Here is a 27,370-nt window from a genome sequence, read left to right as displayed (position 1 = left end):
GGGGGACCTGCGTAGCAAGGAGAAGGCAAAATTCAACACCTACCACTGCTGCTCCAAGTCCCAGTCCCTGAAAAAGTCGAATAGATCCATAGCGGCCGGGCGGCGGCGGCGGGCGGGCGTCCGTCCCTGCTCGCGGCGGGTCGGCGCGGCTCTCGGCGCGGCTCGCTCGCTGCTCTCGGCGGCCCGGCTCTCCGGCCCTCCCGCCCGGCTAAAAGTGCCCAGGCCGCATCGGCGGCGGCGGCGGGCGCCGGGGGTGCCGGGTCCTGCGCTCCGGGGCGGCGGCGGCGGTGGCACGGGGCGGGCAAGTGCCCAGCCGCCCGCTCGGGTCCGCTCGCTCGCGGCACCGCGCGCTCCAGCGCCCCGACGCGCCGGCGGCAGGCTGGGGGCCCGGCGGCGGGGCCGCCCGCCTGCGGGCTGCGGGCGGCGGCCGGCGGGCGGCGCGGGCGACAGCGGCAAGCGCGGCTGGCGCCGCGCGGCACCAGCGGCGGCAGCGGCGGCGCGGCGGCGGCGGCGCGGCGCTGCACAGGCGGCGGCGGCGGCGGCAGCGGCCGCGGCAGCATCACACACTTACACACTCACAGGGGGCGGAGCCTGGGCAGCCCGAAGCCGCGACATGGAGCCTGCACGTTATCGGCCCCGGATCTGGCAGGGGCTCGCCGCGCCCGCCTGCGCCACCCGGGACCCCCCTCTGTCAAAATCAGCTGGTGGGAGCAGCCGCAGAGCCGGGGACTCGGGCCCGAGCCCGAGGAGCAGCTGCAGGGATGCGGGCGGGGGACTCGGGACCCAGGCTCCGAGAAGGGGACCCCCCCCCGAACCCCCGCCCGCTCCCACCGCGGGAGTTACTGTTGGAACCAGAAAAGAGCGCACTAACTGCTGCGGGGATCGGGGTCGACCCCCCACTGCCCAGAGACTCTCCTTTGGCTCCCGAGCACTGGAGCAAACTTTGGCGGGCCCGAGCATCCCCCGGGCCCGCAGCGCAGAGCACGCGGGGCCGGGAAGGAGAAGGCGGTCACCTTCACCGTCCCCGCGGCGCTGCGTGCCCGCACCCAGGCCGGCCAGGCATGCCGCAGTGCCGTGCCCGGCTGCGGGGCGCGGGGCGCGGCGCGCACCTAGTAGGTCCGCGAGCTCCGGGCCCCGGATTCCGTAGGCTGCGAGGGGAGGCATTAGCGACTACCCCTGTGTGAACTATGGGTTCGGGATTAGGACGCTGGAAAAGTCGGCTGCACTATCACCTTCCCCGCACAGCTGCCACGTGCCTTGGGCAAAGGACTTCTGCTCTTTTCCTCCTCTGGGAAATGGGAAAGCCACGGGGTATGTGCCCCTTGGCCCACCCACCGGCTGCCTGTCTCCCTTCGGCCGGAGAATCTGTCTCTCTCCACGTGCAACTTCTACACCCCCCCTTCAGCCTCCAGTGGTGGTCCAGGACAGGGTGCATCCTTTTAGCCAGTGCCCTCAGGGAAGGCTTCCTGGTCTCCGAAGGGAGAAGGGGTGAAGGAAGGGGTGGGGCCGCGTTCTGGCGTTTCAGGAGCGGTGGTACTCTGAAGTCCCGGACACCTCACTTGCCTTCTTCATGTTATTATACAGAGGAAGTCGTATCAGCATGTTATTGAAACACTAAGGCTAGGACCCTTAGGAAGAGCAGGAGACTGAGCTTTGGCAGAGCAGGGTGCCAGTTCTGATCCTATCTGTGTGACTCTGAGCAAAGCCTCTTCTCTGGGGCTCATTTTCTTCATCCGTAAAAAGAGAGACTTGATCCAGCTGCCATCTGGCTCTTGCCACTCTGGCCATTCTCCTTCCTGTTCTCTAACACTATCTATTATTCTCCAAATCGTCCAAACAGCTTTGCTTTACTTTTTTTTTTTCCAGGAGAAACGGAGGCATTAAGACTGGGTACTTTGCTCAAGGTATGACATTTCTCCTCGAGGGGGAACTAGACAGGAGCCTAGCATCCGGGAAGCCCTTTTGCCACTAAATGAAGTAGAAGGTGCTACAGCTTCCAGAAGTGGCTGCCTTTGGAATCTGAACTTGAAGGGGCCCAGAGTTTCAGCTGTTCTGCAATCTTAGTATGAGAAAAGAGCACATTGCTAACATATAGAAACAAGGGGCTAAGATATGACTCCTCTTGCACCCAGTGAGGCTTTGCTCAAATGTGTAATTATTTTGCATAAAACCAAGTTCTTAACAAATTCTGGGTGACTGAGTGCCAATCAGCCAACAGAGCAGCCAAGGGAAGAGTACGTTTCCAATTGCCTTGTCAGTTTGGCTTCTCGTAAACTCCTCTGGTCAAAGAGGAGAGCTATTGGCAAAAGTGGCGCAAATGGTCTCTGAGGCTTGTTGATTCGTGGGCGTTCCAGTCTTCAGCCCTCGCCTGTGAGCCCCGGAGGTGGCAGGGGCTGCTCTGCTCTGATTCTGATTCGTGGCCCCCAACCTCAGTGCCCTCAGTAAATGATTCTCAAATTGGATTTGATTGCTAATAATGATTGTTGCCAGGGCTAGTGCTTGATCTGCTAGAAAATCCTTAGAGGAAAACTAGAACATCCACAATTAACATTTAAATGTGGTGATTATGGTCACTTTGTATTCACTTTTCTCACCAGATCATATTGATTGTGGAAAGACACACAAAAAATAATAACGTGCTGGGTAAACAAATTTCCAACAGAAATAAAGCTGCTCCTTTAAGAATTCCAGACCCCCATCACCCCACTGGTGCACTTTCTTCCCAATCAGCGGGAGGACCAAGCAGAAGCAGAAGGAGCCAGCAAGAGGCAGCACTCGGAACAGAAGCGCCTGCGGGAAGGAGAGAAGAGACAAGTGGTGCCTGCTGCTGCTTCGGAAAAGGGGCAGGGGCTTTCTCTTCCGAGATCAAAACCAGGAGGGAAGGCTGGGCTGGGAGAAGGAGCTCGCACTTCCAGCCACCCTCCTGGAACAGGGAGGACACTGAGAGAGGCAGCATCCTCGAAGGGGCCGGCCAGCCTGCCCAGGCCCAACACTCGCTCACTGTCACCATCAGCTCCCAGGCAGGGTAGCAGCTTCGTCTTCTCCCTTCCTCCTCCTCCTGCCCATCTCGGGCTCTGATGGGGCCCCAGAGCCTTAGAACTCAGCTCTTCAGTGGACCTTCAGATGTGCCTTCAAGCCAAGCTTCCCTCCAGCACGCGAGCCGGAGGAAAGGGAAAGCAGGTTGCAGGGAGGGCAGGAGCAACAGAAAGTACAAAATCAGAGCCAGCTGCTGCTGTCCTACTGGTGGCTCAGCCTCAGTCAGGTTGCTTTCCTCCCATTCTACCCCCTGGGGCACCTCAGCTGCGGTGGAAGATTCCTCTGGGCCAGGCTGTTGTCCTGGCTTTTTGCCTGGCAAAGCCCCTCTCTGATCTGGCAACACTGCTCGGAGTTCAGCCCAACTTCCAGAAGTCACAGCTTCTCCCCTTTGGCCCTCCCCTCACTGTTGGCTTCTCCCCCTCTCTCTGACCAGGCCCCCACCACACCTCACCGATCCCCCGTGTTCAAAAACCCTGACCCAAAGAACCTCCTGGAAGGACCGCTGGCTCAAGAGAACAGAATCAAAACTAAGACTTCATGACTCAAGGAGACTTGATGGATCTTTATCTCTGGAGGTAAAACCAGAAATCATTTTTTAAGAGGCTTGATTGTATAGAAATGCTGATTCTCCGACTTTCTAAAGTGAGATTTTTGACTTGAATTACTTCTAAATGAGTTTAATTTGGAGTCTCCAGGTACTAATCTTCATTTCAAAGAACTCGAAATCTTCCATTCTTCCAGTTGCAGTAAAGGCAGGACCGCGCCGGCTCTGGTAGATAGTGTCTACAATTAAGATTAATTTAAGAAAGTTTCACTGTGAATGTCAGCTCCGAGAAATGAACAAATCGACAGCGTGTGATACATATGTCATCCTGCCACACCTCAGATTTCCACTTAAAATATTAAGCATTTCTTTCTGACCTGGTGTGCAATCAGGCCGAGGTTCTCTCTAGGAGGGAATTCTGGTCCAGGGAATGGCTCATCTGAGGGAGCGTGCTTGAAAGAACTCCAGAATCCGTGGGCTCATGGAAGCAGCACCTTCCACCACTGTGTCTAGCCCTCTGGCGTGCCAATCCTTGTAACTTCAGAATATCTGTATCTGTTCCATGGACGTGCCCCCAGAAACTGTAAGCCTCATGACAGGAGGACCTAGGTCGGTGTCATCAAAGCCTAGCACAGGATCTGACGCGTAGCAAGTCCCTTCAGGGTCAAGCCCCCCAGGCTCCGCAAAGGCCCCGATCCCAGGAGGCGATGTGAACGTAGATCAGGACAATTTTCCATACTTTGTCCTGTGGATCTCAATCCTGTATCACAATTGCAAGTCCCTACTCTTGGGCTTTCTGATGATCGTGGACAATGACCCCGTCTCAGGGATCTTCCAAAGTCCCCGGCTCTGGGTGCCTACTGGGTCCTAAATATCAAATACCACATAACTTTATGTTAATCACTGTTTAATAAGATGTACAGTATTGAAGATGATGCTATTATGATTTTATATGGGACATTCCTGTGACTCCTTGTATATATTTAGCCTAAAAATAAAGAGATGATGTCGACTGACCCTTTTATGACGTCCCAGGAGCTGTGCTGAGCATTTTACGCACATTATTTTGTTTACTCCGCACCATGCTTCTCTGAGGTGGGCACTGTTATTGTCTACCACACATCTTGCAAGAGGAAACCCAGGCTCTCAGAGGCTGAGGACTTGCCCCGAGTCACAGAGCTCGTAAGCGCCATAGCCAGGCTTTGTCCCCAAGTTTGCTGCCAAAGCTCAGGTCCTCACACGTGCTGCCCCGAGAGCCTCCATTCTGCATTCACAAAGGGTTTCCTCTCACTGTGGCCACGGGAAGGAGGCAAGGAAGGGACCCTTATCTCGGTTTGACAGTTGAAGGAACAGGTTAAGTGACTTTGCCAAGATCATACCGTGGGACAGCTGAGCAACTTAAGCTAAAACACGCTCATCTAGGTCCGAATACAGCATGTGCTCTACTTACCACATTACCGTTTATAGTCCCAGGACCACTCCCGGGCACTCTAACACCCTGGGACTTTGGCAGTGCAGTGGCATCAGTTAACTGTTGGATTAAAAAAAAAATTCTCATGGTGCAATTTCCCTGATCTCAACTGTGGCCGAACTGGGGGAAGGCAGTTGGCTGAGCCAGGCCCTCATATTAAAGAAAGTCAGTCAGGCAACAGGAAGCAAGAAGATGGTGGAGCAATTCTTGCTTCATCACTCAAGGAGACTCAGCTGGGTCTTTTTCCTGGAGATTAGAAATCTAGGCTGACTGGCGGGGAGTGCCCGGTGGCTGGCCCTGAGCTGTCCCTGGGGAATCCTCTTCCGCATCTGAGGGCTCCATCCCCTTGTCTATAAATTAAGGGGGTTGGAAACACTCCAGCTCTGACATTCTAGGGCTCCTTGATTTGAAGTTCCTTCATACAACACCCGCTCCCGACCTCCATCCATGGCCAAGCGTGGATTGGTAATTTATAATGATGAGAGAGGTAAAGTGATGAGTCACCCCGATTACCCAGATCGATCATCTCCATGCCTGGTCCGGTGATTGAAAAATCTGCTTCCTGGAGCTCCAGTGCCCTGTCCCTGGGCTGCTCTCATAAACCCATTCAGCAGCGTGGCTGCCAAGAGTCCTTTCCCAGAGCCCACTCTGCAAGGTTGAAGGGCCGAATTCCAGTGGCCAGAGAGAGGGAACCTAATGTCTCTGAAAGTGCTTTGTAAATGGGAAGAAGCCCCATATAAACGTGTGCTCTCCTGACCCCTAGGGTTGCTGTCTCGGAGTCTTGTCTATCAGGTGAGAATCAGCAGTGGTTTTGTTTCTGTTTTTGTTTGGCAAAGGGACACACATGCTGTGGGGGCCAGAGTCTGGCTAATAAGCTATAAGTTTTGATGCCGTCAAAATTATATTAAGAAGTAGAAACTTCTTTTCACTGAGTAATCATTTTTTTGGAAAGGGTTCAGGTTATCGATTTTCATACTGAAACGTTTAAGAGTTTGTTTAAAGCTTCCTGGTTCTTAGCAGCATGTGAAACCTTTATTTTTCTGTGAAGTTGCTAACAATCAAATCCTTAGCAATGGCATTAGAAGAAACGAAATGGCTGCCTACAGTAAGCTTTCAGCTGCTCTGCCTTTCTATTTTCAGGAAGTGGAATGCACTGTAAGTCCCTCATGCTTTGGAGTACTCTTTTCCTTCTTTCAGCTTTATCGAGGTGTCATTGAGAAACAAAAATTGCATCCATTTAAGGTGTACACAAAGGGACGGTTTGATATATCGTGAAATGATTATCACAATCAAACTAATTAACACACCCATCATCTCAAATAGTAACCATTTGTGTGTGTGTGTGTGTGTGTGTGTGTGTGTGTGTGAGTGTGTGCTGAGGACACTTAAGACCTACTCTCTTAGCAAATTTCAAGTACATAGGACAGATCCCTATATACCAGCCGAACACTAGATCCCCAGAACTTACTCATCCTTTAACTGCAAGTTTCAAGGATGGACATCAGAGGTACAAGTAGGCCAGTTGTTCCATGGGGGGAGGGAGAACACAGGCATCAGCACTGGGAAATTTCGCCTAATCACCTCCCTCCTGGGAACAGCTGCCCCAAAGAGGCCCTGCTGCCCAGCCACTTGCTGGTTGCCCCTTGCTCTTTTTCACAGCAGTTGGACCAGCTCGGTGTGATGGAGGAGAGACTCAGAGTCGGCTGCCCTGGAGCAGATGTGCGGCCGAGAAGGCTTTCCACCACTTATCCAACGGCCTGGCTTGGGCTCTTCCTTTCCTAAACCTACAACCACCTCCACGAATCAGCCCACTCTGGATCTCCTGCCAGTGATAACGGGATCTACTATGAAGAGGCCAGTAGGCCCTGCCCATCACCACCCAATGTCTACTTGGCTTTGCTACGAGGGATCCAATTAAAAGGTGTCCTCCAGTCCAAAGCTCCTCCTTCTGAGAGACTACAGCCAAGAAGAGGGCCACGTCCCTCCCCCAGCAGCACCTCCAGGTGTTACCCTGGAGCCTCAGTAGCCTTTCTTTACGTCAACTCACCAGACTTCATGACCTTACTTGTTAGGGCATGATGGTTTTTTACTTATATTTGAATTTATCAGCAGGATGATGCCCCCAAGATGGCCTTTTTCTTTCCTGTCAGCACTTAGTTTTGTATATCATAGAATCATGGAATATCAGCACCACCAGGAGCCTTACTGATTATCTCCAGCCCAACAGGGGCCCAGATTGCTCACCAAGATCACACAGCTAGCTCTATCCGAGTCAGAGCCCTAATCATGTCTTCCAAGTCTCAGCTGAATACCCAAATCCTACAGTCCTGAAATCTCAAGTCATTGCATCTTACACCATTTTTAATTACATGATAAAATACTTGTTATTTGAACTATTAATTAAGGTAACTCTTGTCCTTTGGAGAAAAATGCAAATTTCCATCCAAGAGTCTGTAAGAGAATTGTTGAGGTGGTGGTTTGTTTTGAGGATTGATAGTCTCTAGTCAATAACTGTCAGCAAGTGTTCATTAAGCTTCAAAAGGTCCCCAGTTAGGTAGACACTTTGCCCCACAGCACTGCTTAAAGAGAGAAAACACAAGCTCTACTTAGAAAACACATGCAATTTACCTTATTTAAAGCTGGCCCTCCTGGAATGAATTATGCTGGCTCTATGGACTGTAAGGTACCAAAGTAGTTCTCAGTTAAAGAATAGAACCAAAAACAAAGCCACGGGCTCTGGGGAGGGAAATGCGCTGACCATACTTTCATTTCCCATTAATCTCATTAAGAACGTGTGTTTTCTCCAACATGGTATCCTTTACACAGTATCTGCGGGTTAAGAAAATCCCGCCAATGTAGGACCTACATGCTTTCTGTTTCCCCAAATCCCTCTTTTGATTTCTATCAGGATAGAATTCTTCCCTCCCCATTCTGATTTGCTGGGCTGTGTTTGAGCAAATGCTTCGCTTAGACCGAACAGCAACCATAGTCTATCTCCAAAGCAGGCAAAAGTTTTGCTTACTTTGCTCATCCATCTCAAATGCATCAGAGACAAATGTGGTGTGTGGGAAGAAAATCAGTTTTCATGGGGCGCCCGGGTGGCTCAGTCATTAAGCGTCTGCCTTGGGCTCAGGTCATGATCCCAGGGTCCTGGGATCGAGCCCCATATTGGGCTTCCTGCTCAGCGGGGAGTCTGCTTCTCCCTCCCCCACTCTGCCTGCTTGTGTTCCCTCTCTCGCTGTATCTCTCTCTGTCAAATAAATAAAATGTTTTTGAAAAAAAAAACTTTTGATACCATATTCAAGAGCTAGTGAAGGCTGAACACATGACCTGGTATTTTCCTTCCATTTTCACACACCACAGTTTTTGTTACAGTATCTGCCTTCGACTGAAAGCACATTTTTAATGAGTAGGGTTTTTTTTTTCCTGAGCCATCAGCCTGTATTAATAGGCTTCTATGTAGCCAGTTAGAACCTATGCATAGCACTCATTAAAGTGTAGTTTCTTGAAGTTCGCTGATAGCATAATGACAAAAACTTTCTGCAAGAGTTCTGTTTATAGTTAACATTTCCTAAGGTTGAAGAGGCATTAAAATAGTTGATGGGGACAAGTTCGCAATCTCAGTGAGACCCGAAGATAACCATAAAATAAGGAACAAACCTCTCACGGTGAGTCCATTAATCAAGGACCTAGTATTCCTCTTGGAATGTGGTTAAGACCATGCAAGCTATTGCAATGTATAAACAGGGGCTTTCTATACAAAACAGGGGATAATATATAAAACTTTTAGCAGTTTTTTTTTGGAATTTCCAGCTGCCAAAGAGCGTGCCTCCTGGCAAAACAAGACTGACATTCTGAACCATATAATATGTCCTATAAAAACTTTGAGGTATCAACATGTAAATATCAGTGTCAACATTGATACATAGACACACAAAATTTTGAAAATTGCTAAAAACCTCACAAAAGTTTTTAACTAAAATATTCTTCTCATAGAATGTTAGAGCTTGAAAAACCCTTAGAGATCGTGGTTCGGCGATGGCATTTTGCAGCTAATGGAAAAGATCAGAGAGGGAAAATGAGCAGAAGCCACTGTGAAAGCTTTAAAGGAACAGAATCCAACTTCTAACCCATGTCTCCTGCGTCAAGCGCAGCGCCCGTTCCTCTCCATCACATGCTTCTCCGCAAAACATGCCAATAGTCGGCATCATTTAGAAGAACAACAAGTCAGTCCTCCAAACGAAATAGCCCAAACTCGGGAAGGTATCGAGGCCCCAGGCACATGCGGAAACATTATTCAATCACTCTGGTTATGTTTACAAAGGCTTGTAATAGTCCCCCAAACGGCTGTGCTGGGAATGTCAAAGGTATGTGCTACCGTTGCATAAACAGTACAGCCCCCAACTACACGAAACAGGTGCATGGGAAGAAAACTGGAAGCAAAAGCACCAAGTAAGTAGTAGTCTGTGGGGGAAGGGGAAGAGGGGCTGAGATTTGCGTGCCGTTTTTCCTTTCCTTTTCTGTGCTTTTCAGAAACTTTTGTAATTCTCCTGTATTACCTTTAATCATAAAAATTAAACTTTCATATAAAAAAAGTTTGTGCAGAGATTGGACTAGGGTCTCCTCAGAAGCTCCAGGGCCAATCCCCCCTGGCGACCAAGACCCCACCTTCTTTTCTCTAAGTGCTGTACATTAGTAGGAATCCCCTCAGGGAGATGTATTCCTGGGAAGGGGTGAGAAGGACAATCGATTTCGAGAGGATCCCATCAAAAGAAATTGAAAAGAGTGAGGGAAGATGACAGCCAAGTCCTTGTCACGCCCGATTCAAAACTGTTTAAGTCTCCGTGCATTCATGCTAACATCCCAAACTCAGCAAGGGTTCCTAAAAAAGCCACGACAGCAACTCAAGGCAGCTAACAGAAACTATGAAAGTGCAGGAATTTCAGTCCCTTTATCCCCGAGATGCCTGAAGATCATGGGTCACTCTAGGTTGTCCCTGTATTTCCTGAGACGGTAGGTTCCGTTTTTTAAAATGTACTCCTCTGTCTATGCTTTATTTTCTGTTCTCCCCATCAGAATGGCAGCTTCAGAAGGGGAAATGTATTTGTCTTTTTGTTTTGTACTTTTTGTTTACAAATGATTTTAGACATACAGAACAGTGGCAAAAACAGTACAAAGAGCTGCCATAAACTCTTCGCCCAGCTTCCCGTATGGTGAGCAACTTGCAGAGCGGTCCTGAGATGGAGAAAACTGGGAAATTAAAATTGGTACAGTACTAGTCACTGAACCCAGAAATCATTCAAAAGTCACCACTTTCCCCCAGTCTCATTTTTTTTCTGTGCAAGAATCCAATCTGGAATCCCACATTGCATTTTGATGTCCTGTCACCTTAGTCTCCTCTAATCTGTGATGGTTTCTCAGTCTTTCCTTGATGTTAATGACCTTGATACTTTTGATGAGCACAGGCTGCTAATTTTGAGAATGTCTTTCAATTTGAGTTTGTCTGGTGGTTTCTCATGATTAGAGTGAGGTCATGCAATTCTGGTAAGAATATCAAAGAAGTAATACTGTACCCTCCTCATTGCATTATATTACGGGGGTCATGGTGCTAACGTTATCACTGGTGATATTATTAACCTTGATCACCTGGTTAAAGCATCTGCTGGGGTTCTCCACTGTAAAGTAATGACTTTTCCCATTGTAATTAATAAAGACCTTGGGGAAGAGACTTTGAGATTGTGGAAATAATCTGTTTCTCCACAAATTTTTCCCCATCCATCAGTGGATCGTGCTACAACAATTATTATTGTGATGTTTTAATGGTGATTTTCTATTTCCCTCTTTCCTTCTTCATTTATCAATTGGCCTCATTCTCTAAGGAAGAGCTGCCCCCATTTACTGAATTATTTATATCACCATGGACTCATGTACACTTATTATCTTTTATAAGTTACAATCTAATACTATCATTATTTCTTTTGTCTCTCAGATTGTACCATATTTGGCCATTGGGAGCTCGTTTAGTTTGAGACCTGTTTTCCTATTGGCATGTACTCACCGTTTTGAGCAATTCTCTATTCTTAGTTACAACATGTTCCACGCTCATCTTGCATTTGCTTTGCCCCAGCCCTGGAATCAACAACCACTTCCTCGAGGGTCCCCGATTGCTTTTATGGGAGCAAGGTATTTAGAAACCAAGATCTGGGCACTAGGTGTATTCATCGCTACTGGGGTATCATTGCTCTACATCTCTCAGCAGACAGAGCTGGGAAGTGTGTCTGTGTGTGTGTTTACGTGTGTGTGTGTCTGCGTGTCCATGTGTTCACATGTGTGAATTGTCTATTCTTGTCTTTTACCCATTTATTATATTAGATTCTTGGTTGTTTGTCCCTCAACTTCTAAGAGTTCTTTATATCGGAAGGATATAAGCCTTTTCATCTATGGTGTATGTTGCAAATATTTGTCTCCCGGTTTGTCAGCTGTCTTTGACTTTCTTTTTAGTGGTCTTTGCCATGTATTTTTTAATTGTATATAGTCAAATTCATTGATCTTTTCTTTTGTTGGCTCTGGATTTGAGTTCTAATTAGAAAGGCATTCCTTACATCAAAGTTAAGAGGAATTCACCCAACATTCTTCCAGTATTTGCATGGTTTCATTTCTGACATCTGGATCCCAATCCATTTGGAGTCTATTCATGTCTTTTATGTGAACAAAAAAAAGGACACTTTTTTTTCCAAGTGACTTCCCAGTTTTCCCAGAAATTCTTATGAAAAAGTCCATCCTTATACTATCTCGACCCCAGTGATTTGAGATAACACTTTTGTCACATATCAAATTACTCTTTTCTTCAATGTTTTATTCATGAATGGATAATAAATTTTATCGAAAGTTTTTTCAGCACCTATGGAGATAATTATATGACTTGTTTCCTTTGATCTATTAATACACTGTATTAATGAATATCCTATTGTTAAACCAACCTTACATGCCTGGAATAAATCTCACATGGTCCTGGTGTATTATTTTCATAATACGGTATTGGGTTCTGTTTGCTAATATTTCATCTGGTATTTTTGCACTGATATTCATGTGTGATGCTATTCTCTAGTTTTGTTTCTTATTATTACCTTCATCTAATTTAGATATCAATGTTATATTTGCTTCGTAGAAGGAGTTAGAAAGTTTTCCTTTCTTTTCAATGCTCAGGAAGAATTTACAGTGCATTGGGACAAACTGGTATTTGAAGATTTGGTAGAATTCCTCTGTAAAATCACCTGAGCCTGGTATTTCTTTTGGTGTGGGTGTAAAAGCTTAAAACATTCTGTACTCCTTTGATGGAAATTGGTCTGCTTAGCTTTCTAAATAAAAAAAAATCAAAAAGCTCATTTTCAGTAATCTAGATTTTCATAAGAAATCATCTACTTCATTAAGGTTTTCAAATGTTTTTACATACAGATATGAAAAGTCATATCTCAGGTTTTATTTAAATTTCTTCCCTCTTATCTTTGCTTGTTTTGTACAATTTTACTTTCCCCTTTTTTCTTTAGTTACTGATTTAACTATTCTGATAATTTTCAAGAAACAATCTCCAATGATTTTGATTTACTAGATACATCTACTTTTTCTATCCTCTGCTTCATTAGTTCCTGTTTTTAACTTCATTATTTTCTTCCTTGTTCATTTTTTGTTTACTTTGGTTTTTTCTCCTAGTTTTTTTTTTGAGCTAAGTATTTCATATAGTTGCAGTCTTTCATTTTTATTGAAAAAAGTGTATAGTGCATTGAATTAGTCTCTGATCACTGCTTCGAATGTATTCCATAGATTCTGATGTATACCGTTTTCAGTGTAATTATTTTGTAAATTCTATAATGTCAGTTTACATTTTCTATTTTACTGAAGAGTTGTTTAATAGAAGGTTTTCTTAATTTCAAATTGAAGAGCATTTTCTATTTTTGTTTTGTTAATAATGTCTACTTTTATTACATTGTGATTAGAGAGTATTGTTTGTAATATTTTTGCTTTATGGAAGTTACTGATATTTTCTTTATGCTCTAGTATCAATCAATATTGTGCCTGTGCCATGGTTTATTGAGAGAATGTGCATTTGCTCTTATAAGGGAATTCAATATGTATCCATAAAATCCACCCAATTGATTGTGTTGTTTAGCTCTTCTCTGTCCCTGCTTAATTATTGTCCACTTGATCTTTTTTATGCTGAGAGAGGTTCATTAATCTCTCCATTATTAGTGCCATCTCCTGTAGATTTTGCTTCTTAAAGGTTGTTGATGTCTTATTTGGTACATAAATATTCATAAATGATATATCTTTATTGTGAATCATGGCTTTTAGCACTAATATGTATCCTTATGTCTACAAGAAACCCACTTTAAATAGAAATAAATGGATAGGTTTAAAGTAAAATATGGAGAAAGATATAACACACAACCAGTAACCAAAGGAAAGCTATATTAATTTCAGACAAAGTAGACATTGGAATATCGTCAAGGATAAATGGGGACATTGCCTAATAATGAGAGGTCAATTCCTCAAGAAGACATAACAGTCTTTAAAGTTCATACACCTAACAGCAGAGCTTCAAAATACCTGAGGCAAAAACACTGATCAATTTGAAAGGATAAATAGACAAATCTATACTTATAGTTGGAGATTCCAAGATTCCTTTCTCGGTAATTGATAAAACAATAGGCAGAACCTCAGAAAGTATACAGATAACCTAAACAACACTGTTGTGATAACTGATATTCATAGAATGCTCCACCTGGCAACAGTGTATCTATAAACGTTCTTTCTAAGGGTACATGGGCTAGTCACCGTGATAGACCATAATTTGAGCCATAAAACAAAAGTTAAATTTAAGAGAAGAGAAATAATAAAATTATGTTCCTAGAGTATAACAGTTTTAATACAGAAGTCAATAACAGAGATCTGGAAAATGCCCAAATATTTGCAAATTAAACAACATACTGCTTCTGAATAACCCATAGGTGAATGAGGCATCCCCCGAGGAAGTTAAAAAAGTATTTTGAACTGAATGAAAATAAGAATACAGCATATCAAAATTGGTGGGGCACAGTTAACACAGTGCCAGAGGGAAATGTATAGCATTCAGTGCATAAATTAGAAAAAAAAGGGAGAAAGATCTAAACTCAGTAACCTAAGTTTCTACCTTAAATAGACAAAGAACAGCAAATGGGACCCCCAAGGAAAAGGAAGTAAATAACAAAGATGAGAAGAGAGATCAATTCCATTGAAAATGAACACAATGGAGAAAATCAGTGAAACCAAAAGATGGTTCTTTGAAAGATTAATAAAACTGATAAAACTCTAGATAAGAAAAAAATCGACAATAAAAAAAGTTTTCTACTAGGTCACAGTTAATGTTCTGTGGCTTGAAATCGGCTTTGTCCGGTATCAGTATCACTGTCTCTTCTGGTTTCCATTTGTCAGTTATTCTTTCATTCATCCTTTGTTCATAGCCTTGTCACACCGAGTTGTTTTAGGTCCAGGTTTGTATGTGGCTTATAGTTGGATCTTCTGTTATGAGCCAACTAAGGTGTTGATTAAGAATTAATTGATGGAGGGGCGCCTGGGTGGCACAGCGGTTAATCGTCTGCCTTCGGCTCAGGGAGTGATCCCCGCGTTATGGGATCGAGCCCCACATCAGGCTCCTCCGCTATGAGCCTGCTTCTTCCTCTCCCACTCCCCCTGCTTGTGTTCCCTCTCTCGCTGGCTGTCTCTGTCTCTGTCGAATAAATAAATAAAATCTTAAAAAAAAAAAAAAAAGAATTAATTGATGGGAGCGCCTGGGTGGCTCAGTTGGTTAAGCATCCAAATCTTGATTTTGGCTCAGGTCATGATCTCAGGATCGTGAGATCGAGCCCCATGTTGGGCTCCGCGCTGGGTGTGGAGACTGCGTAAGACTCTCTCTCTCTCTCTCTGGCCTCCCTGCCCTCATGTGTGTGCATGTGCCCTCTCTCTCTCTCTTAAAAAAATGAATTGATGAGTTCAGCTTAATTGCATCTGTTGATATGACTGATAGGTTTTCTCTCAAATGTGCCATAATATTATATAGTTATGCTTATTTTGTTCTATTTTCCATGCCTTTCTCTACAAGACACAAATACTTCTCTTTTTGTTTATAATTTTCTTCCGTTACTTAGGAAGGCCTGTTTTTTTGTGCTAGTGTTTACCATTGTGGTTATACTTTTTTTTTTTTAAACATACCTGGATTTCTTGTTTAACCTTTTACTGTTTGGTTTTCCTACTGGTTCTTCCCAGTTCCTGTAACACACAACCATCACCTTTCCTATTTTGTCGTTCAGTCTCCTTTTTCCTCCTAATGGTAACTGGATTATTTCTACTCTGTCACAATATGTAGTTTTGTGCATTAATATCCCACCACGATTCTTACTTTCTGTCTTAGATATATCTTAATATGCTCACTGCCAGTCCTTTTGCACAAGTTTCCCAGTTAATACGATTGGATGAAGGTCACCCCCTGTGATATTCCTCAAAATGAGCTGAGAAATGCAGAATCCCCTGAGTTCTTGTATGTTGCACACTGGTTTCCTGTAGTCTGGAAACTTGAAGAATGGCCCGGTTGGATATATCATCCTTGCTTCATGCTATCTTTCATTGGGTTGGGTTTTTTGTTTTTTTTTTGTTTTTTTTTTTTTTAATGCTGCCATGCTCCATTGTTGCCCTGCTTTGTATGTTGGTTTTGAAAAGTCTATGTCAGTCTAATTGTTTTATCAGCTAATTGATCTTTTTGCCTGGAGGCCTCAGAGATTTTATTTTTCTTTTTGAAATCTAATACTTTTACCAGGTCATGCCTTGGAGCTGATCATTCTCTGTTAATTTCCCTAGGTGCCTGTGGGTCAATCCAGGTCTTCTTCTATTTCTGGAAAGTTTTCTTATTGTATAGTTTTAAATCTTAGCTCTGTTCCAGTGCTTTGCTGTTTCTTCTCCAGGGACTCCAATAATACAAGTATTATTCCTTCTTTGCCTCTCTTCCCTTCCTACTGCCTTCTCCATGACCATTTTTACTTATTTCTTTATGGCATTTTTATTCTCTTGGTTTTACCTCCTTGCCTTTTTTCATTTCAACCTGTTCTCCTTCCCTTGGGCCCCTTGAAATGTATTCTTCTTTTATGAGATAATTTTGTCATTTTCTTCCATTTATTTCCAAAGTTCACTCAAGCCTCTTTATTTTTCCTTGTTTTCAGGCCATTTTTACTTTTAGTTTTGAATTTCTGATTTAAGGTGGTTTTTTATAGCCTTAAGAGCTTGTTTAAACATATTTAATTATATCTGCTGGTTTACACATGGTTTTTTCTAGGCTTCATGTTTTGTCTTGGTTTGGGGGGGGTACCTNNCTCAATTCATATGTATTTTTTATTTCCTGATTTTCTGCCGGAGCTTTCTTTTCTTATGTTCATTTTTGTGGCATTAGGGCATTTTACAGGACTTCTAATGTAACAGCACTGCTATGAACTGAATTGCATCCCCTCAAAATCCATACATTGGAGCCCTAACCTCCAATGCGACTGACTCTAAAGAGGTAAGTAGAGGTAGGGCTCTTATCCTTTAGGATTGGTGGCCTTATAAGAAGAAGAAGAGATCTCTCTCTCTCTCCCTCCCTCTCTCTCTCTCTCCATGCATACACAGAAGAATGGCCATATAAGGACACAGTGAGAAGGTGGCTGACTTCAAGGCAGGAAGAGAGCCCTCACAAGAATCTGAACCCTGCCAGACCCTGACCTTGGACTTCCCAGCCTCCAGAACTGTGAGAAAGTGAGTGTCTACTGGTTAAGCCCCTCAGTCTATGGTATTTGTTGTGGCACCTCAGGCTGACTTAATCCAGGGAGCTGCTTCTGTCAGTATAGCAAGGTTCAGGTAACTTCATAGTGGTGGTGGGGGTTGGAAGTTTTTAGATTTTGCGGCTCTCTTTCGTCTCACAAGGCCCTGAATTTTCCCCCTTTTCCTTTGTATTCCTCTTGACTGCCCAATTGGCAAATGATTCTTTTCCCTTCCTTTTTGTGTTTTTCCCTCAAAAGCTGTGTGTTTTGAAAGCTGTTCCTTTATCCCTTGCCTGTCCTTTCACCTCATGCCTGCTCGTTTAACCAGGCCTTGACCATATGTGTCACTTCAATCATGTATAATTTGAAGTTCCCTGCTTGTGGTTCATGCTCCTTCCTAGAAACTTTTCCTTTTAATATTTTCAAACTTACTGTCGACTTAGTCTTTCTGGAAGTAGATTTCAAATAAACTTAGGACCTTTTGCTGACTTCCCTGTTCTGTCTTCCCGTAAGTTTTCCTTCATCTGCCTTTGCTTTGCCACGAGCCTTACGGCAGGGCAGGCACGGGTCAGGGCCATGAGAGATCACAGTCTGCGAACTGGCACAGTTCTTCTTTTCACTCACAGTGATTTGAAGTTTGGCCCTTCTCTGTCTTCGAGTTACGCTACGGGCATGGTTTTCATATACGTTCTCTCTTTCTTTCTTTTGTAAAAAATCCATTTGGGGGATTATTTGTCAGCTACTTGATGTTCGTTTGTGTTTATTATTTATTTATTATTATGTAAGGATGCTTTTTATTTCAACTTGGAGAAAACTAACTTTACTTCCTTTTGTGAGGGAGTAATAAATAACAGCAATATTGCTACAACTCAATGGAGAAGTAAGTATAAGGATTTACATTTGTGGTGGGAGGACTGCCCGTTAGCAATAGATAATCCAAAATTCAGATATAAAATGACATCTAATGAAAACATTCTGTCAGACTCCTCCTTCAACTATACTTTATAAAGCTTTGTTGGCAAACCAAGGGATAGAAGTCATGCATATTTATAAGGAAAAGTGCCTCCATCCTTATCTTTCTGAAACTGTCATGCAGGTTTGTGTTTTATGGTCACTGGGAATGCTTTTGGCTAAAAGTAACTAATACCTGCAGAATAGTCACTGAAACTATAAGAACACTTTTGTTAACAGAAAGTATGAAATAAGGCAGTCTCAGAGTTGGGCAGGTAGTTCAACAGTGTTCTTGAGGACTTAGGCTCTTTCCATCTCTACTCTGCTACACTCAGAGTTTTGGCTTTGTGTGTATATGTGTATGGTAGTGAGGTCTTATCACCTATGGTCACAAGAAGGCTGTTGCAGCCTCAGACATTGTGTCTACATTTTAGTGAGAAGAATAAAAAGCAGGAAGCACCTGGCTGGCCCAGTCAGAGGAGCATGCAGCTCTTGATCTCGGGGCCATGAGTTTGAGCCCCACGTTGGGTGTAGAGATTACTTAAATAAATAAATAAGCTTAAAAAAAGAATAAAAGGGGGGGAGCCACACATACCCTGTTATCAGGAAACCACAAGCATTCCCCAGGTCCTCCAACAGATTTCCCCTCACGTCTCATTGTCCTGCACTGAACCACACGGCCAAACCTAGGTACAGGTACCTCGCTTCCGTATCCACAGGGAGCTGAAAATGGCTGTTGAACTTGCCAACCAACAATGTCTGCTAATGATTCCAGAATAGCTGCCCCTAGCAGTTCCACAAAAGACATCCAAGGCTACCTCCAGTCTAAGTGCTTCCAAAATAATGGTCCTTGTCACTAACACTTTAAGACTACTTCCTATAATCAAGATATGAGGTTTCAAAGGTTTTCTCATTCTGACCAGCCTGTCGTAGTTATGCCTCACATGACCTAAGGGAGGAAGGCAAAGCCGTCACATACGGCTGATTGAAAAGATGGCACAGTGGGTCCAGTGGGGATGCGTAGAGCTTGCATACAAAGCACAGTGATTAGCGTCAGTGACGTTCATTGTCTGACCTGAGTGACTAAGAGAACTGAGAAGGTCACCGTGACATTATGTTACTGAAAAAAACAGTCTAGAAAATGACTTGTTTCCTTCTTGAGTATCACCAATTGATAATACCTGGAGCACACTGTGTGTGCTAGGCACTGAATTGTAGAGGCTGTTAACGGCTTATTGGCTTTCTAAATGAGGGAATTTGGACTGGGGAACAACAGTGCGTCCAAATAGGATTCAGAAACTCAGAGAAACCAAACCACATCTCATAAATTCCTAACTGAAACATTGGGTAAGGAAACTGGTTTAGGCGTAACCATTAACATAGAACTCTTAAGAACGCTCCCACTCTTCCTTCTAATATGATCCATCTCCTTCTTTATCTGTTTTGACTTCAGTGTAAACTCTGCCAGCTGGCATCCTAGTGGAATATAAACATTCTATAGGTATTAAACAACAACAAATCACATATTACATGTGACATAAAGATAAACAACCAACAGTCTCTCTGTTCTCTTAGGAGAATCGCAATCCCCTTTCTCAATAATACAAATCCAGTACAAGCCTCTGGTATTCTATGGCTTGGAAAACTCTTCCATGCCATCCTCACAAGAACACACGGGGTGTATTATTGCTCTTACTTTGCAGAGGAGAGAGATCGTCTCAAGGAGGGGAAGTGACTGGTCCAAAGTCCCCCAGTTTCCCTGAGCCCTCATCTACGGCCCTTCCCTCCTTTCAGGCTGTTTCCTGGACTACCTCCCGGTTCAAGCTTTGGAAATGACGTGCTTCTGACCACTTTATTTCCTCTGTCGTGCTAAATGAACTTGAAGTCCCACCCCAGCAGGGCACCTGGGACCAAATTTCAAAGGAATTCATCCAACATCAAATGCCTTGGATCGCAGTTGCTGTCAGTAAAGAAGATATTTTGTCATCCACGAGCTGGCTCTCATTCTTTTCCAGTTGGACATAAACTCGACAGGTCACTTGCAACATGGTCACAAGCAAGAGCTGATTTACCCACGGCACAATCATAATATGATTTACCTAGAAAAACAAGATCCACGGATAATGCCCCAAAAGAAAATCCTGGTATTTCAGTCACGTGGCCATGTAAGGCCAGACGAATCCAAGATAGAAAAAAATAGCCTCCACTGTTAGACTTTATTCTTTATCCTTCTTAATAATAGCAAGGTGAAACCCAAAGCATCAAGAAAAACTGTGAAATTAGCATTAGGCAATGAGAGCATCCAAATGAGATTCTGCTTAAAGGTGCTTTACTGAGAATGTTTTTTATGAACTACTCACAGAGACCCAGAGGAAAGAAGGGAGAATGAATTTAACCAAAGTTTACAACCAACACTGGTTTCCAAGTTCCTCTTGAATGAACATGACCTTATCGCATTTTAAGTCTGCATAATTGTACAAAACCGGACGTTCAGTCTCCAAGAAAAATCCTTTTAAAAGGCTTAACGATTTACTGGGATAATACACAGCATCTCCTTATCAGTATTTTTCTCAAATACACAGATTCACTTTTCTGTTTGAAAAAGAGTCTGAGAAAAGGCATTTGAAGTTTTCACAGCTCTCTGAAGAATGGTTTGCTAGGTTCACCACGGTCCACACACAGTTTGCTTGGTTCACTGTGACCAATTATTCAGAGATGAGAACATGCGTGCGTGTGCCCCCCAGAACACAAGTTTTAATGAATTTCACCCAAAGCTCTATATCCGACAGCCATTTTTATTTGAAAAATCATCAGAAAAATGAGTAGCGTAGGAAAAGTAAGAAAATGGAGGTCAACTTTTCTGTCCTCTGGTCTTTTATCTTCACATTACTTCTACTGTTCCAGCAAGATTGGCCTCTTATTTTCACTGTTTCAACCTCAGCTGGCTAATTTCTGTAACAGCTCCATATGGAAGACGTACAGGCTTCTTGGCTTAAGTCTGCTCGTATGTGCATGATTCAACACCAAATGGAAACTGTAGCCAACTCTCAGTAAGCCATGAAGGGGAGAGGAATTGCAGTACAGATAACTCGAGCTGTCCGAAAAGCCCAAAGTCGTTGCTATTTGGTTTTGGAAGTGTACTGCCTTAGCTTAGAACATTTCGTCTTTTACTTAATCCTGCTTTCCTCATTCTGTTTTACATTTTTAACTTTGGTCACTACTCCCAGCAAATGATAATGTAAATTGTTCCAGTCCGTGGGAAGAGACGGACTGGGAGAAGGTCGAATGGAGGTGTGGGAAGCTGATACAGGCATTAAAAAATTAATGCAAACAACTCACAAAGAGGATAAGGTCTCTGTGGATAATCAGGAGTTGACTCTATTATACTGTATTCAGAAGGCCGGAGGTGTGCCTGCTCAGTCTTGTGCCTTCATACCTGCGGGGAGAGTCTTATCATCTCGGAAAGCACACAGTAATATTTCTCTGTGGATCTAAATCCCTCATTGCATGATTTTGCCTATGATCGTTCATACCTAAAAATGCCATATCCCACTAGGAAGCAAAGTGAAACCAAAAGCATCAAGAAAAACTGTACTATTAGCATTAGGCAATGAAAGCATTCAAAGGAGGTAACTGCTGAAAGGTAAGTCAGGGAAGATTTAAATAAGCTCAGCCAGAATTCCAAACATAGAAAAGAAATAAGATTCAATATTCTTTGCATAAGTAGGGGAGATTTTTACAAATAAAAGCACATCGGGTATTAGGTGCGTTTCTACAAAGTGTTTAAACTCTGTGGCTTATGTGGCTGTGTGGAGCTTGATGAGAATAAGGTAAACTCAACTCAGATAATGGCTCTCATCACAGACAACCAAACCCAGTGCAGTGGAGCCCTCCAAGCCGCTGCTCCACCATCCGTGTTCCATTCTAGCACGGCCTCGAATTGTTAGGGTGGATGCTGGACCTGGGATTTCTTTTGTGTCCGGACGGGTGTGTTAGCTTGAAATTTCTTCTGTCTAGTTTCGCATCTTTTTTACTTAACTTTTTGAGCTGATTCCTACGTGCTTTAAGACGTCAAATTATCAGAAGCTACAGTCTAGAAGGCGCAACATTCCAGGTGAGACGGAGGCCTGATAAAATAGCCTATAGAGATCTAAATCAATTAGAGGAAGTGTCTGTTTGAGTCAGAAGGCAGCACGGGGCTTGGCTGCCAAAACAATTCCAGGCTTAAGGGTTTACGGTATCTTTCTTCCAATGACACACCAATCTATGGATTAAGCCTTTCTTCAAAAACAGTATCCAAGATGTTCTTGGAGATTTCTTGTCACTGACGGTCTGATGCCTGCCATATTTATTTCATACAGTAAGAAATAACACCATGTGAAAATAGTTCGAATGAGTGTTATCTAGCTCTTTTCCTGGCAATGAAATGACCCTGCCTTGTTTTGTTCTGGGAAACCTGCCAGGTGAGCTTTGAAAGGCTAGCAGGGCCGAGGTGAGCGCCCTGGCAGGGAGCTTCATTCTGACACATCAAATGGACCTGCTCAAGTCCTGGGCAGAGGAGGCCCAGCGGAAGGTACAGAGCGTGCTTTCTATCATTTCATGAAGCCCGACTGAGTCCCACTTTACTGAGACCTGGAAGTGCACACTCCCTCCAGGCCTTCGGCCCCAGAGACGGGGTTAGGATTCTAGCTCTGTCCCTCGCTGGCGCTGTGACCTTGGGTGAGTTACATAACCTTCCTCAGCCTCACGTCCCTCATCTATGCAGTGACAGTCACAATAACAAGTGAGAGCAGAGTTGCCCCTTTTCCTGCTCCCCATTTTGCTCGGTGGCAGACATGTTGTGTCTGCCAGTTCAGGGGTGCTCTCTCCTCACGTAACGCTGGAGTTCCAGGGACAAGTGCGTCGGGGTCGTTAGCACACACCGTCCTCACCTGCTGAGACCCACACAAGCTGCCACCGCTGCGTCCCTCGCTCCCCGCTGCAGGCCCTCCCCCCAGCCTGGCTGCTTCTCAGCTCCGGAAGTCCTGTCCAGCTGAGGAAGACTAGGGGGCTGCCTCTGTGTCCTTGGTCTAGGGATACCCCTGTCATTTCTAATCTGCTCCTGAACCGTGCTGAGCTTTTGGGGAAATCACTCTGAGGCTCGCTACTGCCCAGGTCACATCTGTTCTCAGAATCCCAGACCCTGCCTGCGGTTCCCACATCCTCCTGTCCGCAACCTCCGAACCGGGGGTGGGAGTCTGCATCTCAGGGACATACCCTCTTGCTTCCCCCCACTCAGTCCCCTTTCTCCCCACCCCCCACCACAACTACACGTCCACAGGGATCGCTATTATGATAGGCCAGGCGCTGTTCTACACACTTCACAAACTCAGTCCTCAGAATAGCCCAATGAGGCAGGTACTACAGTTATCGTCACCATTTTGCAGATGGGGAAACTGAGGCTTTGAGAAATGAAGGGCCTGGCCCAAGGTCGTGTAGCTAGGAGGTGGCAGGGTTGAGATCTGAACTCCTGTGGCCCGTCTCCAACAATCACGCTCTGCCTCTCAGAGAGTACTGACCCAGGGAGTGGGTGGTAGCATCCTTTCCCTGTGGTAACGAAGAGGGCTGCCTAGGAGCACAATACAGCATGGCGTGCGTGCCCGGGGGGGGGTGGTGTGGGGATGGCAGCACCTGATGCTTCACAGTCAGTGTTCTCCGCACCTTTTCAAGCACAGATACAGAGTTATCTCAGTAACTGCTAGCTCCCGTCCCTTCTTTAAATGCTCTGTCATGGAGTTTACCCTCAGAACAGAAACTTGCTCCACACAAAACTAACTCCATTCTACCTAAAATGAGTTCACATTAAGATCTGATATTTTACCGACAAGATTCTGTTGGCCTTATGTGTGTCTTTCAGTTAAAGAAAACATCAAGCTCATGTCCCCATTACCACCCCTTAACACTTCATCAAAAGCCTAGAAAATTCTGGAGAAAGGAGAGTGACTTATCACCAAGGCCACTACATGGTCTTTCCTGAGTCCAGTCAGTTGGGTAGATCACCACAGATAGAAACATGAGGGTCTGCACACAGTAGGCCCTCAAAAATAGATGTGCACAGGTCGCGAGATACCAAAACAGAGGAAAGATGTCACATGAGGACAGGTTACCTGCCACAGGCCTGACTGGACGGTCACGTGGGCCGCGCGTGTTTACTCTGTTCTCTGTGTACGTGCCCCACTGGCCCTGTGTAGCCTTTGAGGCCTCTGAGGGCCCGGGGTCCATGTCTTCCTCTTCCAAGGCTTGGGTTTGATGTCCCTCTCTTCCTAGAAGACCCCAGAATGGCAATGAGGTTTTTAGCGAATGTTTTTTGATGGAGGCAGTGCTGTGCTTGTATCACACAGAACAGCTGAGGGGTTCACAGGCTGTGACCCCAACGTTTACAATGCCCCGTTTTGGTTACTTCGTTAGAACAGCGTAGGTGACCAATGAGTGTGCTCTCGGGCGCCAGATGAATCGACGACGGTAAAATATTGGTATCTCGGCGAGTCCCGCCATTTTCTCGCAGCTCAGAAGGGAGAACTTTCAGAGTTTCCAAGAGGAATGGAGCGCTACAACCAGCTAGAAATGCAGATCCACACCTCTGCCGACTCCCCATGACCCTTCTCCGTCTCCCAAACGGAGACAAAATGCGGTGCCAGAACGCTCACCTGGTGTTGCGTTTCTGCAATGTGGACAAGTGTTGCCAAAATTCATTCGGAGGCCCAGAAATCTATTTATGAATTAAAATCAAACTTAAGTTTTACCACGGGTGGAAGGCTTAGTTGCTAAAACAAAAAAGGGGAAAGCGCCCTCCTCGAGAACCCACTGTGCCAAGCGGGCCTGGGCAAGGTGCTGTCTGCAGGCTCTCTCTGTGGGCGCCTATGCCAGAGCGGATAGAAGGGGAATGTGATGATTTCAGGCTGTCTACACTGCAGGCGATCATTTCAATCAGTCTCGCAAATCCACTCACAATTTTGGCACACACGAACAACTTATAATTTGTCTGCAAAATGTGTGTGTGCCTCACCATGTTAGCCCGGATCAGTCTCTATCTCTCCTGATCCGCGCAACTTCCCCCTCGGGACCTTTAGACCCTTCGCCAGGAAGCAGAGAAAACCCAAATCTGCCTGTATTCAGCCTGCTCCAAATTGGACTGTTATCACTACACTGGGTAAGATGCCAATAACCATTATATATTCTAAATTCCTGCTNNNNTGGCTATCGGATACTCATGATTTACATTCCCATTTTAATATGAAATTGCACTCCATCTGCATGTGTCCACGGTAGTTTCAATTAAGTGGATTAAGTACAATAGGTGCAGTATTTAATTTAGTTCGCTGTCGATGGCTGCCTCTCCAATGGATCGGTTGTACAGATAACGCTGCCTCTCCACGGGAAGAATTTGGCTAGATGGGTGAAATAACCACTCTTGGAAAGCTGTTTACAGAAAACAAACTCACAGTAACATGAGATGATTATAGCTTGGAACCTGTACGACCAGCATTTTGCCCCAAGTATTTAGCCCTGTAGGTGACTGTCTCAGATGTCTACGTTCAATCCTTGGGGACCCTGGCACAGAGAAATATCGCAAACTCAAAAGCACCGTCCATTTCATCGTCAGTACTACGTCAGGTATGGATCACAAATCTTGATTTCATCTTTGATGGATTCCCTACGTTCACAATGCCAAGTCCAGCATTTTCTCAAACTGCCCACTCTACACGCCCTCTTCGGTCAATGACCTCATGCCCAGACTTACCGACATGAGCTTCCTGAACTCTCTTCATATCCATCCTAGAATTCCTCTCTGCTTTACCCATCTTTCCCATCATGTCTCCCTCTTTTTGAAAGTCCTTCTTTCTCTCCAACTTCACTCCCTCACTGCCGACACATGCCTCAACTGTCTTTGTAGGGGTTTTTTTCTCAACATGCTACTAAAATTTCTTCTGCACGTCACCCTTGACTTTGCCTAACCCGTATGTTGTCCCTCATTGACCTATGATAATGCTGACATACCCAGTCCCCTAGAAACTCTCCTTTCCCTTGGTGCAGGCAATCCTACACTGAAGTGTTTAGACTCTCCTCTCACTCACTGAGGGCTCCTTGTTTGTCTTTACTGCTTCCTCTTCCAAGGCTTTCTACTTCCACCTCTTCTCTTTTCCTCTCCAGAAGGAAGAGTTTCCGAACTTCTGAATAAACGGAAAGGCTCCCTGGAAGTGACTTCCAGGAAACCTCTGTACGTTTATGCCAGATTGTGTATTCATTCGGGTGAAAGGGTCCATAACTTTCACCAGATTTCATAGGGGTCCATGAGCCTGCAGGAAAGGTCAGGAACTCCTACTCCAGACTTCCTCCTTGGGCAATTTCATTATCCTCCAAGGCTGAAACGGTTGCCTTCCTCCCAGTCTTCAGTCCTTTAAGTCTAGCTGAGTCTTGATGTTTCCTCCTGGTTTACAGGAGTACGAAGCATTAGCAAATATACCTTCTGTGGAAGCCCAAGCCAGATAGACACTTGCCTTGCCAGCCTTCCTTCTCAGGTGCCCATATGCAGCTCTGTACTAAATGGGAAAAGCATCCCCTCCAGGCAGGGCCAGTACGGTAGGTACATGGCTTAGTAACGGGACAGTACTTTTGTGTTTCTTGTTGACTTCTCAGTGTGTACTCCCATCATGCCAAGCTTATAGACAAGCTGATACCCAGGTATCTTGGTCTCATTGCCAAGGCCCTTCGTGATGTGGTCCTAACCTTATGCTTTCAGCATTATAACCCACTAATCCCCTCCACAATGCCTCTACTCCAGCCAGACTGGTCTGCTCATTGTTGCCTGGAGACACCCTAGGCATTCCTTCCTCTGCACCTTTGTTCACCCTATTTTACCTTCCTAGAATCTCTGCGTCTTCACACAGGTCTGATTGAGTCCTCTACCCTTGCACATCCTAGTTCTAGCTCTGCTTCTCCGCAGAAACATCTTCTAACCACTCCAGTGCTCACTGACCTCAACTTCTCATAAAATCCAGTCTGTATCATCCTGTTGACCGTTAGCACACCCTGGTCTTTGGCTCCTAATGCAGTGCCCTAGGACCTTGCTATTCAAAATGTGGTCTGCAGACCAACAGCACGGATGTCACTTGGGAGCTGGTTAGAAACACAGATTGTATCCGCCACCCTGGACCTACCAAAGAAAGACATCTGGATTTTAACAAGACCTTCACATTTGTACAAACAATAGAGCTTGGGAGGCACTGCCTCACGCCATGCATTCGTAGTCGTTAAAATATCTTTGCTTCGGTCCCTGAATGTTCCTTATTTTTCACAATTTTTTGCTTTCTAATCATGCCTCCTCTGTCCACTATTGGTTCTCAGAATCCCATATGTCCTGTGAGGCTTTTCCTATACTCCCCCCTGAAAGTAAGATCTTTCTTCTCTGAATTACTATGGTATTTTCCATTACTCATTGTCTACATGTATATTGAATTAATTGGGTATTTGGGGTGTAGAGGTATTAACTCCTCTGCTAGACTATAAGGT

Source organism: Ursus maritimus, assembly GCF_017311325.1.
Source record: "Ursus maritimus isolate PB19 chromosome X unlocalized genomic scaffold, ASM1731132v1 scaffold_X1, whole genome shotgun sequence".
Taxonomy (NCBI): domain Eukaryota; kingdom Metazoa; phylum Chordata; class Mammalia; order Carnivora; family Ursidae; genus Ursus; species Ursus maritimus.
This window is presented reverse-complemented; position numbering follows the sequence as displayed.